Consider the following 15,913-nt stretch of genomic DNA (forward strand, 5'->3'; position numbering starts at 1 on the left):
GAATGTGGTGCTAAGTGCCTGGTCTAGTGGTCTTTAATCAAAGATTGGACTCTGTGATCTCAGAGGCCTTTTCCAACCTAAAGATTCTGTGATCCCAAACCAAAGATTTAAACTGGTGTTTTAAGGTGTCCATTAAATTTCACAGCAGGAAGTAGGGACTGGATTGAATTTTCTCTTGCATTCCCTGTCACAGCTTCCTGAGAGCACGCTAGACTGAAATTCCCAGAAGCTGCAAGTATAATTGAGATCTCTGGAAAGGCACAAGTTTTCTTGATTTCTGATCTCAGCTTTTTGAGATTTGGCACCTTCAGGAGTCACAGTTGGTGACAAGTGCCAGGAGAAAGATCTGAAGGGGTTGGGACAGGATTTCCCTTCTTTTCTCACTTCCCTTCTGTGACTGTTCCAGGTCAGCTGCAGGATCATCCCACCCCTTGGACTGCAGGGATGGAGCAGAAGAGATGGGTCCTGTTGGCTCTGGCACTTCTTCTGGCTATCCCTTTCTCAGGTAATGCTTCCATGAGCTGTTCTGTTCCTTTCATTCTGTTCCTTTCTGTTCCTTCCTGAGGGATTCCAGCCTGCAGATGATCAAAAGTCGTGGAGCTGAGGGTCATGGTCTCCTGAGCAGCCCTGATTCGAACTCCACAAGAGCCAGAGCTGTCCTGCCCCTCTGTTTTGGGGAATCCAGCTGTTTGAAGTCAGAGGTGAAGCCAGGGAAGACCTAAGCCAAGACAGCTGTGCCCTGTCCAGCTCTGCCCCAGTGCTAGGAGCATTTCCCTGTCTGCATTGGCAGTTGGCATTGTCACAGCCACTTTGCTGCTGGTGACACAGGGCTGAGAAAGGGCAAGGCCAGCTGGGGAGGTGCATGAAATGGCTCTGGATATGCTTTCATGCATTTATTTTTTTTTCTTTTCCCCAAAATAATCCCATCCTGTACAACTTGTATCATCCTGTTTTCTCCCTCTAATCTATTACTTTCAGTTGTTCCCCACTGTGACTCCTAGACCTGTTTCCTTCACACCAGTACATTTTCTGATGGATTTCAGCCTGATGCTCACTCACAGACAATTTTGAGCTCACCTCTCCTGAAAATGTAGTTGGAATAGGATACAATGTAGTTGGTCAGGATGCAATCATTCCTTGCACCATCTCTTCCACATAGCCACTGGACAATCCCGAAGTGCAGTGGAGAAAAATCACAGATGGGCACAGAGAGGACATCTACACACGTAGGTAGTTTGGGGGTGAACAGATGCAGAAATAGCATGGATGGATATCCGTGCCAACAGATGGATTAGACACTGGGAATGTGTCCCTGACACTGAGGAATGTCCAGCCAGCAGATGAAGAAATGTACAGTTTCACTGTGATATCCAGGGATTGGATTGTTGATATGGCCACCAAGCTCAGCATTGCAGTTGGAGACTTTCTGGGCTGGGCAGGGAAGGGGGGAAGCTCTTACAGAAGGAAAAGAGCTCTCCAAAATATTACTGTCCCCCAGCTGATGCCCCCCTCATATGACCCAACACATCACCTCCCCACTCCCAGCATAGGCCAGCTGTCAAGATGTTCTGCAACTTCCATGCCTAGCCTGAGCCCTGTTCTGACCCACATGGGGCTGGAAAATTGCAATAATCCCTGCTGGGGAGGTGTGAGGCTACCTGACAGACATCCAAGTGCTCAGCATCCGTGGCTGTGGGACTGATGGGAATGAGGCCCTCTGTCTTGTGACTTCTCAGCTGGGGTAAGGGCTAAGGAGATGTTCTGTGCTGCCGGTTCCCCCCAGCTGGACAGTCACCACCATTTGTGTGCAGGTATTGATAATGTCAGATGGAGCTGGTGAACCTTGATTCACTAATGAGAAAGAGCATAGAATGATGGAACCAGGGAATCTTAGAATCAAGCAAAAGCATGAGTTGGAAGGGACCTTAAAGAATTTCTCATTTGAATTTCCCAGCCATGGGCAGGAGCAAATGCTGTCCAACCTGGCCTTGAATACTTCCAGGGATGGGACATCCACAGCTGCTCGGGGCAAGCTGTGCCAGTGCCTCACTCTTAGTCAAGAATTTCTTCCTAAGATCGAATCTAAATCCCCTCATCCAAAGGGGATTAGAGATGCTTTTGGGAGAGGAGAGAGAAAAAGCTTCAAGACAGCGCCCATTTCCTAGTATTACACAGGACAAATTCATATAAAATCCAGCTTTGACCAGGAGTGTGACTCTGAATTGTGTGTGGTGCATCCCACCTCCTCACACTGGTGAAGCTTTGGCACAGTTCCTGTCAGTGACCATCTGTGCCCATCTGTAGTTCTGGCATGGAATGGGGAGGTGCCTGGGCTCTACTGTGCTGTGTCCTGCTTTACCAATCCTCAAATTGGATGGGGGTCCTACAGAGTCATTCCAAAAGAAGAATACAAAGCACACACCTTCTCCCTGCCTGCTCCATGAAATAATGGGGAGCTGAGAAGTGAATCCATCCCACACCATAGCTCTCTCAAAGCCAAAGGAATTTTGGCATTTATGGCCGATGAAGTGCAGGATGACAGAAAGACTAATGTAAAGGTTTTGTGAAAAACTGACAAACTGGCAGGAAACTCTGGGTTAAGAAAGAGCTGTGAATCAAAGGAAGAGCTGCTTTCAAGGAAACAAACTCCTCTCACTAAGAAACTCCCTTGTCTTTAAGGTATTGGTGAAGTGTTCATTGAAATTCAGGGCCCCCAAGGGCGAGGGCTAGAGCTTGGCTGCAGATCACACAGATGGTTTCCAGAACCTGTTGTCCAGTGGGTTACTGAGGATGGGCAGGGGCTCTCTGCAGACACTGAAAGTAACCAGGACAGTGATAAGTTCTTCAGTGTCTGTAGTTGAGTCACAGTTACAGAAGAGTAAGTGGGAAAAGTCACCTGTCAAATCCTGAACCCACTGGTGCAGAGGGAGAAGAAAACTACTGTGCACATCTCAGGTGAGTTCTGTTGTCCCCAGAAGTCTTTGCTGGAGGCTCACAGTCTCAGGAGCCCTGTGAGGCCCATTGCAGTGCCAGGGAAGCTGGCAGCTATCCAGCTCAGCCAGACCCATCCCAGAGCACCACAAGGCACTGCAGGCAGGACAGGTTGCAGCGTGAGATGAGCAGGATCCCTCTTGCCCCTAGGGATGTGCACATCCTGAGGGAAGGCAGGCTCTGACCACCTGTGTAGGATTGTGACTATTTCTCCATTTACCTTCACAAAATCTCTTGGGGTGGACTTTTTTCCCCAAAGGAATTTTGGAATTTTTTTCCCCAAAGGTTCTGTTTTTCCAGGTGCATCTCAGTGGGTGCCTGCCTCCTGGATACAGCTCCCTTTATTCCTTCTCACCCTGGCGGCTGGTGCTGTTCTAGTATTTCAAGGTAAGGCCTCTTGGTTCACAGGACCTCATGTTCTTAGACATGAGGCTGCAGGATGTAATTTCTCAGCCTCTTGTAAGACTACTCTCTGACAAATAGGATGAAATACCATGTAGAGTCTACTTCTGGCTCACAGATGCATTAGCTTCCACGCAGCTCAAATTCTGAGTTCTCCTGCAGGTAGAATTTTGCTGTCTGTCATCCAGAGGCAGAAGGGAGATGCCACCGCATGCATGAGAGCTTGGGTGGACCATGGCATCTACAGGCAAGAGAAGGAAGGAGGATGGGATTGAGGTACTTTTTCTGGGGTGAATTAGAACGTCCCTTCCTCTACCTCCATTGGTCTCATTCTTCCCAATGGTTCCAGTGGAGCTCATTCATCAGATCTGGATCTTTTTTCCTAGAAGTGTCAGTGGTGCCTCCCACCTTGGTAAGGGCCTGTTCAGAGATCTCTGCCTCTGCAGACACGGCTGGGGAGAAGTCTTGTTTCCCCAGTCCAGTGCCAGGTGTTCCAGCTCTGTGGTGTCTGAGGGCACGGCTATTCCCCTTTCTGGGAGGCTTTTGGGGACTTGGCTTTCCTTCCTGGCTGGGAGCTGGAGCAGGGCCCTGCAAAGCCTTGGGAACCTGTGGCAGAGTGTCATGGCCAAGGGCCCACACCAGCACCTCATTGCTCATGGCAAGGCAGGACTGACCGCTCCCCAAAATCTGTACTGACCTCACACCAGTTGCCTCTCTCAAGCTCTGTGCCTTCAGCCTCATCTCCATTTCTGTCTGTATTGTGGTTTAGGAATGGAACTCCCCAATTCACTGCTCCCATTGAGACTCCCTAATGACACACCATACTTTCAGTCCCCTATTCCTCTCTCTTCCTGCTGCTACAGGATGGAGTTGAGAACTGGAGGCACAAAAGATGAAGATCATGGTTTTAGACAAGAATAATTTACTGGAATCAGCAATGAGATAAGAAAAAAAACAATAACAAGAACAATATTAATAAAGGAAGTGTAAAAAAGAGAGAGTCATTCATATGCAAAATCCACATCAAGGACCCCATGACAATAAACAAATACAGGATGACTTCCCTCCCTGCCCTTTCTTTTTGACCAGAAGGCATCCCTTTTCCCCAGAAGAGACAGTGTCCCTTTCCACTTCCCACCAACCCCATGCCAATGATGTGAGTTTGTAACAAATCACATTAGGGTCCTGGTCATGCCCCTTTCCCAGCCACTGCAAAAATTAACCCTGGCCTGGCCTGAACCAGGACATTTTCCACCACTTAATTTATACCATCTACTCATTTAAACGTCCTACACCCTCCAACATATATACATAAACATTCACATATATATGTGAGGTATGTTTGTATACATAAGTATACAAACATAGGTATCATCTCCATACTCAACAGCCATCCCACCAAGATGTCTGCTGAGTTCATTTTATCCATGACTGTAGGTTCTATCTGTCCTAGATGTCTTCCAGAGCAGGAGGGTTGGTGTCTTGTCAGTTGTTTTGCTGCATCAGGACCAGCTACCTGGTATATCTGGAATGGTCCATATTCATTGCCTATGGTAGTTATGAAAAACAACAGAAGCAGAGAGGGCTCTAGGCAGACTTTAGAGACCCTTTATTACACCCTGGATACTTAAATCCAGGGGTTAAACTCAAAGTTCCTTGATTCTAGATAGCACAATGGAGAAATAAATCCCCACCAGATATTCTCAAGAGCTGAAAATCACACAAAAGTTTACTGCCAAAATATAGAAGATTAAGCAAGCTTTGGCAAAAGGATTAAATACAACATGAAATTCAACATGAAACCACTTATAGTGACATTACTTAGTATTAGTTTGATAGCAACTTAATTTACTTAGCCCATTTAACCTAGAAACTTTTAAGTCCTTAACATGTGAAGTCACCCACAAAGTTTCATGAAAAGAGAATTAGGAGAAGACAGAGACAAAGACAGAAAAGATATAGAAAAACCACAGGCATAGCTACCAACTCCTAGGGTTATGACGTTGGTAAGACCAGAACCCCAAAAAAGCCACCAAGGGCAGACAGTTTGGTACTGGATGGTCATCCCTTTTAATCCCTTGGCACTTTGTGGGCCCACCTCCTAGACGGGATTTCTGGAACTTCAGCCAATCAGAGGCTGAGCAGGAAATTCCCCCTGCTGTTTGACTGATTGACAGCTCAGTCAATCTGAGGGGTCTGGGGGCAGGGCGCTGTCTTACCTGAAAGAAAGGCCTGACCTGCCTCCAAACACACACACACACACACACACACACACACACACACACACACACACATGGACACACACATTCACATACACAGACGCACACAAATAGATACACAAACACAGACACAGAAATGCAGAGACACAGACACACAGACACAAACTTAGATACACACAAACAGATACAGACACACACACAGAAAGACACACACAAACAGATACAGACACACACAAAGACACACAGACACATACAGACAGAAAGATACACACATGGACACAGAGACACACACAGACACACAGACACATGCACAGACACATACACAGACACACACACGGACACAGAGACAACCAGACACACAAACACAGACAGACACACACAGACATGAACAGACACAGACAGACACATAGACACACACAGACAGACACACACAGGGACACAGACATACAGACAGAGAGATGGCACAGACGCACAGACAGAGACATACAGACACAGACAAACAGGCATGCACACACAGAGACAGACGCAGAGATGCAAAGACACACATACACATACACACATACAGACACACAGAAAAGCATTGACTTGAGACACTAAACTTACCCAGTCTCTGACATCTTTCCAGTAGCTTACAAGAAGGCTGGAGAGGGACTTCTTACAAGGGCACAGATTACTAGGACAAGGTGGAATTGATTTTAAGCTGTAGGAGGGTAGATTTAAATCAGATAATAGGAAGAAAATATTCCCTGTGAGGGTGGTGAGGCCCTGGCACAGATTGCTGTAGGAGCTAAGGATATCTCATCCCTGGAAGGGTTCAAGGCCGGGTTGGATAGGGCTTAGAGCAATGTGGTCTAGTGGAAGGCTGGAAAGAGATGATGGTGGATTGGAAAGAGAGGTCTATAAGGTGTCTTAAAACCCAAACCATTGTCTGGTGAGTTGACTTTGCAATTCTGCATTTCTATGAGACTCATTCTCTTGTTAGACTATCAACAGATGACCAAGGGGAGGTCCTATGTGACACAAAGAGAAGCCTTTCCATCAGCATTCTCTGATGGATTAGTGCCAGCACATACCCACAGTTCTTGGAAAAAAACCTCTGCCAAGCAAGAAGAAGGTGCATGAGGGTCTAGCGCAGTGCAATCAAACATCTCGCCCCTCTGGAAATTCCCACTTACACAGTCCTCCAACAAGTCCTTTGTTATATTTCCCATCCCCTTGCAGATGTTCGGGACTCCAGGTTCCCAAGATGCAGAGCTGCCCCAAAAGTGGGCTTTTCCCAGCACTGACCAGGACATCCTGGACTCTTCCGGATCCCATCCTCCCTGGGATCTAAGGCCATCTTTTCTCCCATTCCCATTCTTTCCAGCTGGGATGCTGGCAGAGGAATGTTCTTTGCTCACTTGGCAAGCAGCATAGCCTGGGTTCTTCCCTGTGGCCAGACCATTGGGGTGTGAGGAGGCAATGGGGGTCCTTTCAATATTCCTCACCAGCAGCACAGCAGCTTCAAGCTCATGTTTAGAAGGGCTCACAGTGATGCTGAGACCCCTTTCAACAGGTAAAAACTGTAGTGGAAAAAAGTTTCCATGTAACAAGGAAGAATGCAGGTCCAGAAGAGAGGCCAAGGCTCCTTCCCAGAGCAAACTCTTGGTGGAAGAGGATTTGAAAACCAAGGAAGAGATCAGTAAGGGTGCCTACAGGTCCATCAGAATGTGAAGTCCCCATCTTTGTTTTTCAGGGCTGAGTTATTTTCCAAGGCCTCTGAATTAGAAAGGATTGTCTGAAGAAAGAAAAGTCTGGAGAGTATAAATTAGAAATAGGCAGGACATGAGGAAACTGAATTGAATTTCTTGTGCCCTCCCTGCATAAAGAAAGAAAAAGGAAAAAATAAAACTAGATAAGCAGGGCCATTCCTCATCAGGACTTTATCTTTTCGGAAGCAAACACTGCTCCACAATCAAAATGACTTGTGAGTTAGTCCTTGGAGTATGTGCCTTGTGCAGAATTTCCTTGGGAGCAGCTCTTATGTTCCATGCCAGTGGAACATCTTTGATTGCAGATGTGGCAACTGGAGGTCATCAAGGTCCCTTTTCTCTCCCCTGTCCTTGAAGGTGGTGAAAGAGCAGCGTCTCCTTGGTCTTTTCTAGGAGGAAAGGCCTATGTCACTAGTGGAAAAAGTCCTCGCCTCAGGGGAGGAAAAATCATTATCTCTGTGACACCAGTCTTTTTTCACAGGAAGGAGAGTGGGCTCCCTGGAAACTGTTTGGCTGAAGAACCACCAGCACCTCTACCAAAAAATTCAGACTCTGCAGGAAGCCTTCCAGAATGAGCAGGAGTCCACACGGTGTGATATTCAGCTCCTCAAAACAGACCTGGAGAATATATTAGGTGAGCAGGGCCATTCCCCCAGCAGGCTGCCTTTTCCATGGAGGCAAAAGCTGCTCTACAGGCAAACTGTCCTGGGTGATTGTCCCCCACAGCTTCTCAAAGCAGATGGAGAAGTACAATCCCTATGTGGGGAACAGCTTTTTTTATCAAGAATACTCAAAGGGAAAACCTGAAGAGACTCTCTGACAGTGAATTTAAATAAGGACACTGCTCTCTCCCTCAAGAAGGTAATGAGAGTGTCCCAATGACACTGTTCTTTTTCTTTATAGGATTGAGAGTACAGGCAAATACTACAAACGCTTTGGAATCCATGTGGAAGAAGGACGTCCATGAAGTGTCCCAACAAGTTCAAACTCTGCAGAAAGCTTTTCAAAACACCCAGCTGTACACACAGCGAGACCTTCAGATTATGAGAACAGACCTGAAGGATGAACTAGGTGAGCAGGGCCATTCCCCAGCAGGACTTCATCTCCCTGAAGGTCAATCTGGCTCTACAGGTAAACTGACCTGTGAGTTCATCATTTACCTTTTGTCAGAAAGGGCAGAACTTCCTTGGGAGCAGCTCTTATATCCCAGTCATCTGGAACACCTTTGTTGCTGAGGTGGCAACTGGAGATGGTCAAGGTCTCTCTTCTCTCACTTGTTGTAAAAGGGAGTGAAAGAACATCTCCTTGTTCCTTTTTAAGAGGAAAGTTTTGTGTCATTAGTGGGACACGACCTCACCTCAAGGGAGAAAAATCATTGTCCCAGTGACACCAGTCTTTTTTCACAGGAAGGACAGTGGAGGCAAATGTCACAGGGAATATAGCATTCATGTGGCAGAAGGACCTCCTGCATCTCTCCCAGCAAATTCAAACTCTGAAGCAAACTTTCCAGAACATGAAGGTTGCTATACAGCGTGACCTTCAAATGATCAGAAGAGACCTGGAGAACAAACTAGGTGAGCAGAAGCATTTCCATGACAGGCCTTCATACCTCTAAAGGCAAAGGCTGCCCTACAAGCAAACTGTCCTGGAACTTGTCCGCCACATCTCCTCAAGGGGGATGGGGAAAGACAGCTCTTACACAGGAAACAGTTTTTGTGCTCTGTGACACCACACAATCCTCATAACAAAGAATATTATCTCCCCAGAGTACTCTCTGGAGAGATAGAGTGGGAACATTCCTACCCTCCATCCTTCCCAGGGGGCCTTGGTCAAGCCATTAGGAAGACCCACAGGGAGTGGGAGATACCTAAGAGAGCCCTAAGAGATGCTCTGACAGGGATTTTATATGACGAGCTGTGATGACAAGCTTTTGGGCATTGTCATTACCGACCAATGGTCTCTCCCTCAAGAAAACCATGAACCATGAAACCTTTGACCGAATGAAAATGTTCTTTCTTCTCAGGAGGGACAATGGAGGCAAAAACAAGCACCTTAGAAGCCAGGCTGGAGAAAGACCACCATGAAGCCTCCCAACAAATTCAAACTCTGCAGGAAAATTTCCAGAAGAGATATGAGGCCACACAGCGTGACCTTCAGAGGATCAGAACAGACTTGGAGCATGACCTAGGTAAACTAAGGCTATTCCCCAGCAAGCTTTCATCTCTCTAAAGAAAAAAGCTGTTCTACAGGCAAACAGTCCTGTGAACTTATTCTCAGGACTCACCTCCTCAAAGTGGTTGAAGAAGGAGAGTCCTTACATGGCAAACCAGTTTTCTGCTCTGTGACACTGAAACACCTCCAAGTTGAAGAACCCACGACTAGCCCAACCCTATGCTCACCTGCTTGGCTAGGGGGCATCTCCATGGCCAGTGCATGAGGTGCAGGCAGGAGAGGGCACTGGCAGCACCCAGCACTCTCTGCCAAATGTCCAGGGACGTTGCCCTGGGCAGGCACAGGGTCCATATCCAATCTCGGGAACCACTGACCAAGGCTGAGGTACAGTGAACGTTCCTGGGACCACAATGGGTTCTGAAGGACAGGTAGGGGATGTCCCACCACATCTTCCTCGTGAAAAAGAGTGTTGTTTCCCAGGGCACACAGATGCTGTCTGGAGAGATGGATGGAGGCCAGTGCTGCCTTCAGTGCTGCCCAGCAGGCCTTGGTCACGCCTTTAGGGAGGACCACAGGGAATGGGAGAGTCCTAAGGGAAGGTGCTCTGCCAGGGAGTTTAAATCAGAGCTTCAAGACATTGTGATTGCAGGTTGCCAGTCTCCCCCTCAAGACAGCAATGAGACTGTTCCAGTGAGATGCTTCTTTCTTCACAGGAAGGACAGTGGAGGCAAATACAAGGACTATGGAATCCATGTGGAAGAAGGACCTTCTACAGCTCTCCCAGCAAATGCAAACTCTGCAGGAAGCATTCCAGAACATGAAGGGGTCCACACAGTGTGACCTGCAGATGATAAGAGCAGACATGAAGAATGAACTAGGTAAGCTAGGCCATTCCACAGCAGGCCTTCATCTCTCAAAAGGTAGAAGCTGCTTTATAGGCAAACTTTCCTGAGAGGATATTCTTTGACAGCTCCTAAAATGGGATGGAGAAGGACAGCCCTTACATAGGTAATAGATTTGTCATCCATTCCACTGGAACACCTCCATGCTAAAGTGTTCTCTGCAGGGGCTCAAGGTCCCTCTTCTCTCCCTTGCTTCAAAGAGAGTTTGAACTCTGAGTTCTCTCACTGTCTGATAGTTGGTAAGGTTTCCCCTTGAACCCTTGTCCCTGTCTCTGTTGCTTTCCCCACAGCCCTTCTGCTATGGCCTCAGTCCTGATGCCACACTGGGTGAAGCCAGGCTGTGCACAACCTGCATGTCTGTGCCCATGATGGGCCCCACCCCATGCTCACCTGCTCGGCTAGGGGGCATCTCCATGGCCAGTGCAGGAGGTGGGGGCAGGAGAGGGCATGGGCAGCACCCAGCACTCTCTGCCAAATGTCCAGGGACGTTGCCCTGGGCAGGCACAGGGTCCATATCCAATCTCGGGAACCACTGACCAAGGCTGAGGTACAGTGAACGTTCCTGGGACCACAATGGGTTCTGAGGGACAGGTAGGGGATGTCCCACCACATCTTCCTCGTGAAAAAGAGTGTTGTTTCCCAGGGCACACAGATGCTGTCTGGAGAGATGGATGGAGGCCAGTGCTGCCTTCAGTGCTGCCCAGCAGGCCTTGGTCACGCCTTTAGGGAGGACCACAGGGAATGGGAGAGTCCTAAGGGAAGGTGCTCTGCCAGGGAGTTTAAATCAGAGCTTCAAGGCATTGTGATTGCAGGTTGCCAGTCTCCCCCTCAAGACAGCAATGAGACTGTTCCAGTGAGATGCTTCTTTCTTCACAGGAAGGACAGTGGAGGCAAATACAAGGACTATGGAATCCATGTGGAAGAAGGACCTTCTACAGCTCTCCCAGCAAATGCAAACTCTGCAGGAAGCATTCCAGAACATGAAGGGGTCCACACAGTGTGACCTGCAGATGATAAGAGCAGACATGAAGAATGAACTAGGTAAGCTAGGCCATTCACAGCAGGCCTTCATATCTCAAAAGGCAAAAGCTGCTCTACAAATGTCCTGTGATCTAGTTCTTTGCCTCCTCCAAGTAGGTGCATGGGGCAGAACTTCCTTGTGAGCAGCTCTTTTGTCCCATGACAGTGGAACATCTTTGATGGTGAAATGGTGCTGGGAGTCAGTAAACGTTTGTTTTCTCTCCATCACATTTGGAGGGAGTAAAAGCACAGTGTCTTTTTAGTCCTTTTTAAGAAGAACCGTCCCTTGTAACTTGTGATACCGTACTCATCTCAGGTGAGGCAAAACCACATTTCCACTGACACCAGTCTTCTCTTACAGGAAGGCAAGTGAAGGAAAATACCTCAAGGGTCTTGGAATCCATGAGGCTGATGGACATCCAGCAGCTCTCCCAAGAAATACAAACTCTGGAAAAAACTTTGCAGACCTCACTGGGGTCCACAAAATATGACTTAGGTGAGCAAGGCCTTTTCCAGCAGAACTTCATCTCTCTGAAGGCAAAAGCTGCTTTACAGGCAAATTGTCCTGTGAGCTTCTTGTACACAGCTTCTTAAAGTGGATGGAGAGGGACAGATTTTCTTGGCAAGTAGCTCTTGTGTCCCCACCTGTGAAGACACCTGAACACTGAGATGATGGCAGCAGGTGGTCAAAGTTCCTCTTCATTACCTTGTCTATGAAAGGAATGTGTAGTGTAGGCTCTCTATGACCCAATATGTGGTAAAGGGGCCCACCTCCATGCCTTAGTATTGTCTTCTTGCTTTCCCCACTTCTCTTCCCCTTAACAAATATTGTTGTCTCCCACAGCCCATACCTGCTGTTTGGAGAGATGGAGGGGGCTGATCCCAACCCTCCATCCTGCCCATCAGGCCTTTCTCAAGCCTTTGGGAGTGCTCACAGGACCTGTGCTCCTTCCCTAGCACTCCAGCCGTCAATCCATCCAAACCAGTTCTACTGAGCTGGGAGGGTCTTTGTTCTCCTTTCTCCAGAGCCCATGTGCCCCAGAACACTGGGAGTTGGAGACTTCAGGGAAGGAAGGACCACTACGAGTGTGAGAGTCCCAGATAAAATGTAGGGGCTCAGGCCTTGGGCAAGGCCTGCTCCTCTTCCCCCTGGCCCAGCAGTGCTCGATCACTTTGACAGGGTCTCCAGGGGTAAGTGGTGCAGTGAAAGTCACCTTTGCTTCCTGGCAAGCCTTTCTCTGTGAAAGCCTTCAGTTTAGGGTCTGGCCATTCCTCTGGCCTCTCTTTCCCATTTGAAAAGGAAAGGGAGGCTGAGTTCATCTCACAGCACATTTTAGTCCTCCTCGGTCCTCAGAGGAAGCAAGCTGGAGCCACATGCCCCATGTCTGGAAAACAAAATTATCACACACCCTGATGTTTTCTCTGGGAGTCTTTGATGAAATGAGAGTAGAACTGGTTAAGAGAAGGGTGCGTGTGTGTGGTGGGGGAGTAGGAGAGCATGGGCGTGGCATCAGTGTGATGAAGGAGAGCGAGCTGGGTGTCATGTTAAGAGATATCCTCAATCCCGTTCTGTTTGATTGTGTTGTCAGCGCCCCAGCAACACTACGAGCCTTGCATCTGACCATACTGTCAGTGTCAGAGTAGGGGAGCATGAGAGTGGCCTCATTGTCACCAAGGGGGGAGAGTTGGCCAATTTTGCTTCATTGCCAGAGCAAGCACTTATTTCCTGCTTTTCTCCTTTCCCACAGATCTTCCAGTCCTACAGTCCTACAAAGGTAAGCATAAGTGAGATGAGGAAGTGAGTACTCAAGAGCCTGAGTGCAGCTCTAGAAAACACATCCAACCCCCTCAGATAGCTGTTTGGGGAAGAACACACTCAGGGAAGGGTGGTTGGCTGACTTTTTGCTGTTATGTGCTGCCCAAGGCCCTGCCTGTGTTCATCAGGAGCCCTCTCCACTGTGGGGAGCAGGCACAGCTGGCTTGCAGTGGCCACCGCAGCTCCATCTTCCACTTCTGATTTGGCTCTTGGGCCTCTCAGGAAAAGTGTCTGAAGCTGATCTTGCTCCACAGCAGGAGCAGCTCCTTCTCCTTTCAATCAGAATTGAGCTAGAGGACCTCAGTTTGTGGCACTGCACCTTGCTTGAGTCCTACCAGGGTTCCTCCCATCCCCTGATGCATGTAGAAAGCTGAGGCAAGAAACATTCCCCTATCCTTGTGGCACTGCAGGCTTCTCTTCCACTCTAATCCATGTGCAAGCAATATCATGCACTGGTGGTCTCCTGTTATTGAGGAAAAACGTGCTTAAAGCTTGAAAATCCCCTTCAGACTTTGGCAAGGAGTTAATCCAAACCTAATTACAGCTGCTGGCAAGCAAACATAATTCCATCTGCTGCCAACTCCTGATCCTTTCTCTCAGGCTACCCCCTGCCAGCAATGCAGAGATGGAGGCAGAGAAGGTTGAGCAGCACAGCCTCATCCTAGGAGCTGCCTGCTGTAGTCTCAGGAACACTGGAAGAGTGTCTGGCATTTGGTATATGCTGGCTGCCACTCTCTCTGGCAGAAACGGACATGGCAGGAGGAGAGGGAGAAGCTTGAGATATCCTAAGACAAGAGCCTGCTGAGTGCACCTGAGCATGGAGAGGGGGAAGGACAAATGAGAGGGGGATGATGGCAGAGAAGGGAAAGGTTCAGCAAAGCAGAGCTTGTGTTTTCTGCTCCTCATGGCCTGACTTGACCATTGCAGGAGATGTCATCCTGGATGCTGACACAGCTCATCCCAGATTGGAAATCTCTGCAGATGGGAGGACAGTGAAAGATACTGGTGTCATCAGATTCATGCTCAGAAATCAGAAGAGATTTGATTCCCATCTGTTTGTGTTGGCAAAGGAAGGATACACTTCTGGGAAACACTATTGGGAAGTAAATGTTGGGACAAGAAGAAACTGGGCCTTGGGTATTGCCTCTGAATCTGTGGCTCGCAAAGGGACTTTGACTCTGTGTCCTGAGAATGGCTTCTGGGTTATCGCATGTGTAGACGGGCAAGATTATTTGGCCTGCACGAATCCTTGGACCTCTCTGACTGTGGCTGGCTATTTGTCAAAGATTGGGATCTTCTTGGACATCCCAGCCAAGAAGGTTTCTTTTTATGATGTATTTAAGGCAGTAGCTTTGTACACTTTGAGCATTGCTGATGGCAGCAGACAGGAAGGCAAATTCCTTCCCTTCTTCTCTACAGGCCTTGCTGCTGCTGAGCCTGACACTGAACCACTAGCAATACTGCAGTTTTCTGATGATGATGATGATTAGTTTACTCTGCATTTCAAAGGTCAATACTGTGATTGAATCACATTGTAATCAGGTTGCTGATTTGTGTCTTCTGAACAAAAGTATTGAATTAGAGGACAAATCTGCCATAGCGGTCAGCTTTCTAAATCATGCATCAGAATGAAAAGTTTTTTGAGGGAAATTTTATTTTGTCAAGAGAAATAAATTTTCTTTTGTGATAGTATGAAAAAAGCACTTGTGGACTTAATGCACCCTCTTGTGTCAGTTTTAGTGATTGCCGGTGTAGCAGTCTTCCTTCTCTTCCCCACTCTCCCTTCTGTTACAAACCCGGAAATACCATTATAATTTTCAGAGATAATAGCTTGTATATTTGTAATTATTGAAAATGGGGCTGGTTTCTTCTAAAACCAAAGTGGGAGATTTCAATTCTCCATTGAAATGTATATTGAAAAACTAGAAACAGATTGGAAGAGACCCACCAAGTAAACCTAGACTAATCCAATATTGTCATCAGTAGTGGCCAGTATCCCAGTTAAACTACCAGACTAAGAGGCCAGAGAATAGTATCTTAGTTTAGGGAAGGAGAGAGGGAAATTGAATTAATTGCCTTATGAGGATGTATTCTTTTATTTGGAAAACCATCTGAAACTGCAAAAGGAGCAGCCAGTGTTGGGGTGAATCTGGGATAAAAAGAAAGTTTCTCATGGCCTGGTAATGGTAAAAGTACCTTTCTCTTCCAATTGATCTTGAGGCATGGGTGAGATGCCTCACCTCTTCTTTATAGAGAATATCTGGAGAGACTACCTAAAATATTTGAAACCGTTCTCAGGACCCAAAGAACTCATTTGCAGGGCTAAATCCTTTCCAGCATGATAAATTCTATTCCACGCCCCACCCCCTTGCCACCCCCCACCACATAATTACTTTCCAACCTCACTTTTTCCTTTTTAATATAACTAAGCCAAGTGAGATAAAGCAAGGAGTAGGTTTCTGTGCACCAGATAAAATTTACAGCTTTTGAAAAGCTCCTATGGTGCAGAATGTTAATTGTAACCTGGGACTGGAGCTAGAAATAGTAAATCTTTAATAACCTCATGTGCTGCTGCTGGGAAAGGGGGGAAGATTGAACGATCTGTTCCGCTAAGCACACCACTGTGATGTCCCTGGATCT

At 47.5% G+C, this 15,913-nt stretch overlaps 1 pseudogene; it reads left to right on the top strand.

Annotated features, from left to right (window-relative positions):
• LOC128938390 (E3 ubiquitin-protein ligase TRIM58-like) overlaps positions 1-14,763 on the top strand; it is a 44,818-nt pseudogene extending 30,055 nt beyond the window's left edge.
• The last annotated feature ends 1,150 nt before the right edge of the window (positions 14,764-15,913 follow it).

Source organism: Melozone crissalis, unplaced genomic scaffold, assembly GCF_028551555.1.
Source record: "Melozone crissalis strain CALT ecotype California unplaced genomic scaffold, PUWL_Pcris_2 ptg000026l_1, whole genome shotgun sequence".
Classification (NCBI taxonomy): Eukaryota; Metazoa; Chordata; class Aves; order Passeriformes; family Passerellidae; genus Melozone; species Melozone crissalis.